A 5,235-nucleotide genomic window follows, 5' to 3' on the forward strand; every position below is an offset into this window, starting at 1 on the left:
TTTTTGGTGTGGACTTTCTCTTGTGGTTGTTTTAACATTCCAGAATTTAAACTTGCTTCTAAAATGTGAATTTACGATTTTCTGTAATGTCCATAAAAGTGGTTTTGTCGAGAAAAGTATATTCGGTGCAATGATAAATTGGACCATTAGTTGATAATCTCAACATAACCTGGAGTTGAGGGAATTTAATATATATTTTCTTCATTTGGTCCCTAATCTGGCAATAGGTCAATTTGTTTACTCGATGTCAGCAGTTGTCCTGTTCTTGAACAATGGCAATTGGAAAAATTAGTCCTGATCACTTATTCTTTTTTATTTTTTTCACAATCTTTCCATTCTAATTTAGCTTTCACAAGTAATACACGACTTTACAAGTGAATGGATCTATTTTGTTTTTTTAATTTTATTTTTAATAAATATTAACCCCCCCTCCCTCTCCCCCTCACTCAATCAGTGGGGGCAGGTAATAGTGCAAAACTATTCTGGGAGAGAACGGTCTCCAGCCAAGTTTGAGACTTGTGGGTCAAAGGATGTGGAAGGTGCATTGGAACCACATGCAGTGCTGCTTTGTGAGGGGGTGGGGGTGTGGGAATGCAATAATTCAATAATAAAAATTAATATAATACATCAAAAAGAATGCAATAGTAAAGAAATATATTTTTGGTGTTGTTGGGTTTTTATTTTTTTATGCAAAAACCAGTCCAAAAAGACCCACAACTGCGTTTGTGGGGGAGGGGTGGATTTAAAAAATAATAATTCCCCCGATCCTGAAAGAAAAACAAACAAACAAAAAAACCCAAACCACATACAGGAATATGTATTACCCTTCATCGAAGTATACATGAAAGATAATGTGTAAAATTGTTTTATAACAGTTAGTGAAACAATCATGCCAGGCAATGTGATGGGGTTAAAAAAAAAAACAGGACCAACCACAATGGGCCCATCGAGCCATAGTGTGATTAATGAAACACCTGTACTCAAAGCATATATGAAAGATAGGGGGTAAAACGTTTTTTGTTTTTTTTTAAGCAAAGTTAGACAGTCTGGGGCCACAAAAGACCCACAATTGCATTATCGGGGTTGATAAAGAAAATCTTTTTTTTTTAATATATATATAAGATCGACGATTGTGAAAGAGCTAACAATCAGTCATACCGACATAAAACACAAAATAAGGGGAGTGGAAGACAAGATGGGGAGAGAGGGGGAAGGACACAATGAGAGAACTGTGGGAGGGAGAGAGCTTGAGGAGGAGGTGGGAGAGGTATTTTACTGCAAGGACTTCCAGGAAAGAAGTTGGAATTTCAAAAACGTTTAAAAATTATTTTTCAAATCAAACACTTCCTCCCTCCCCCCCTCATCCTGAACAAAAAAAGCAAAACAAGACACAGATATATGCATTGGTCTTTATTTGTAGGAAATCTGAAAGATCATGGGTAAAAACGTTTTTATAACAAAATCGTGCCAGACCAAAAAGATGCATCGAAGGGTTCTTCAATCCCACCTCAAACAAACTCCCTCACTCTCTTCAATCCCACTCCTCCCTCCAGGTCTTTAAAACAGCTGTTCACTACCATCTCTTTTCTACCCCCGCTAATTCACCCCAGATCCACTTTTTTGAAATACCGACTTCTTTCCTGGAAGTCCGAGCAGTATCCATGTGTTTTATACTTCTCCCACCCCTCCCCTCCCCCTTCCCTCGCCTTCTCCCCCCCAAGCCCTCCCACAGATCTCCCGATGTCCCTGCTCTCAAATGTTGTGTTTGTGTGCTTCCCCTTCTCTCCCCATCTTGTCTACAGCTCCCCTTATTATATACTTTATGTCTGTTTGATTTTTTGTGTGATAAATGTTATCTCTTTCACGAGCCTTGATCCTGCATACAAAAAAAAAGAGAAAGGGTTAAGCACGTCGAGCTTCCTCCAAACTTCTTCAAATTTAGCAGCGACTGTTTAAAATGTAATTTTCGTTGGACAGAATTGACTGAATCGTTTGTGGTCACTAATTTTTACATCCGGTAGGTGTGCACCTTGAAACGCCATTATAACCTATTTATACACCTGAACACTGAGTTTGTCCAAGGCACAAACCCCCTTTGGAGAGGGTGGAAAGTTAAATAGCTCCACCATCCATCGTGTGACTTGTAATCCCCTGACACGTTTGGTTGGGATTGAATAAGTAGCGACTGAATGTATCACGGTCAGACAGACAGACACCAATTTGCATGTTTTAGTAGGATGATGATAGCTCATGTCTGAAACGCCCGTTAACACAGAAATCTCAACACTGAGACCTTATAGTCTTGGGAAATGGACCGGACAATCTTGACTGTTCCCAAAGGACAAAGGATCATGAAATTGGGCCGAAATAATTGCGGAGGAAACAGTAACCTCAACAATTTACATCAACATGTTGAATGGATTCGCCTTCCAACATATTGAAGACCTGCAACCCGATATCATTTTTCAACACGACCGCACTCCCCCTCATTGATCCTTGACCAATGAGAAGAAACCTTAGTCGTTCGAGCCTTCCTGAAAGAAACATTTCCAGGTCGCTGGATTGGCCGAGATGAATCAACCAACCGCCTGGACCCCACTATCACCATACATAACCCCCCTTGATTTTGTTTTGTGGGGGTTTGTCAAGGATGTTGTCTGCAACACCAAGGTGGCAAATCTGCAGGATCTTCATTCTCGGATCGCAGCTGCATGCGCAATGGTGGGTGCAAACATGACGAGCCGAACATGGTTCATTATGGCTGTTAAACACAAAGGCACCGAACGCAATGAAACACGACGGCCCTGGGGGCAATGAACGAACGCCCTGGAGGCAATGAAATACAAAGGCTGGGGGCAATGAATGAAACTAAATGCCTCGGGGGCAAATAAACATGCTCTGAGCACAGTGAGACACGAAGATCCTGAATGTAATGAATGAAACACAAACGCCCTCAGCGTAAGGAATGAAACACGAACGCCTTTAGCGGAATGAATGAAACGCGAACACCCTGAGCATAATCAATGAAACACGAACGCCCTGAGCGTAATGAATGAAACACGAACGACCTGAGCGTAATGAATGAAACATGAAGGCCCTGGGGGCAATGAACGAACGACCTGGGGGCAATGAAACACGAAGGGCCTGAACGTAATGCACAAAACACAAACGCCCTTAGCGTAATGAATGAAACATGAATGCCTTCAGCATAATGAATGATACACGAACGCCCTTGGCATAATGAATGAAACACGAATGCCTTTAGCGTAATGAATGAAACTTGAAGGCCCTGGGGGCAATGAACGAACGCCCTGGGGGCAATGAAACACGAAGGCCGTGGGGACAATGAACGAACGTCCTGGGGGCAATGAAACGCGAAGGCCCTGGAGGCAATGAACGAACGCCCTGGGGGCAATGAAACACGAAGGCCCAGGGGGCAATGAACGAACGCCAAGGCGGCAATGAAACACAAAGGCCTTGAGCGCAATGAATGAAACGGAATTCCTCGGGGGCAATGAAATACGCCCTGAGGGCAATGAATCATGCTCTGAGCACAATGAGACACGAACGCACTGAGTGTAATGAATGAAACACGAACGCCTTTAGCATAATGAATGAAACACGAACACCTTTAGCGTAATGAATGAAACAGGAACGCCTTTAGCGTCATGAATGAAATACAACGCCCTGAGCATAATGAATGAAACACTAATGCCCTGATCGCAATGAATGAAACATGAACGCCTTTAGTATAATGAATGAAACACGAAGGCCCTGATCATAATGAATGAAACACTAACGCCCTGAGCATGATGAATGAAACACGAACGCCCTTAGCGTAATGAATGAAACACGAACGCCCTTAGCGTAATGAATCAACACGAATGCCTCGGGGGCAATGAAATACGCCCTGAGGGCAAAGAAACATGCTCTGAGCACAATGAGACACGAACACACTGAGTGTAATGAATGAAACACAAATGCCTTTAGTGTAATGAATGAAACACGAACGCCCTGAGCAAAATCAATGAAACACGAACGCCCTGAGCGTAATGAATGAAACAAGAAAGCCCTGAGCATAATGAATGAAACACGAATGCCTTTAGCGTAATGAATGAAACACGAACGCCCTGAGCGTAATGAATGAAACATTAATGCCCTGAGCATAATGAATGAAACACGAAGGCCCGGGGGGCAATGAACGAACACCATGGGGGCAATGAAACACGAAGGGCCTGAACGTAATGAATGAAATACGAACGCCCTGAGCGTAATGATTGAAACACGAATGCCTTCAGCGTAATGAATGAAACACGAACGCCCTTAGCGTAATGAATGAAACACGAATGCCCTGAGCGTAATGAATGAAACATTAATGCCCTGAGCATAATGAATGAAACACGAAGTCCCTGGGGTCAATGAACGAACACCCTGGCGGCAATGAAACACGAAGGCCCTGAGCGCAGTGAATGAAACTGCATACCTCGGGGGCAATGAAATACGCCCTGAGGGCAATAAAACATGCTCTGAGAACAATGAGACACGAACGCACTGAGCGTAATGAATGAAACACGAATGCCTTTCGCGTAATGAATGAAGCACGAATGCCCTGAGCGTAATGAATGAAACACAAACGCCATGAGCGTAATGAATGAAATACGAACGCCCTGAACGCAATGAATAAAACACGAACGCCCTGAGCATAATGAATGAAACACGAATGTCCTGAGCGTAATGAATGAAACATTAATGCCCTTAGCATAATTAATGAAACATGAAGGCCCTGGGGGCAATGAGCGAACGCCCTGGGGGCAATGAAACACGAAGGCCGTGGGGACAATGAACGAATGCCCTGGTAGCAATGAAACACGAAGGCCCTGGGGGCAATGAACGAACGCCTTGGCGGCAATGAAACACGAAGGCCCTGAGCACAATGAATGAAACTGAATGCCTCGGGGGCAATGAAATATGCGCTGAGGGCAATGAAACATGCTCTGAGCACAATGAGACATGAACGCACTGAGCATAATGAATGAAACACGAACGCCCTGAGCGTAATGAATGAAACACGATTGCCATGAGCGTCATGAATGAAACAATAATGCCCTGAGCATAATGAATGAAACACGAACGCCTTTCACGTAATAAATGAAACACGAACACCTTTCGCGTCAAGAATGAAACACGAACGCCTTTAGCGTAATGAATGAAACGCGAACGCCCTGAGTGTAATTA

This window comes from Myxine glutinosa, chromosome 3, assembly GCF_964187855.1.
Source record: "Myxine glutinosa chromosome 3, kmMyxGlut1.1, whole genome shotgun sequence".
In the NCBI taxonomy this organism is placed as follows: domain Eukaryota; kingdom Metazoa; phylum Chordata; class Myxini; order Myxiniformes; family Myxinidae; genus Myxine; species Myxine glutinosa.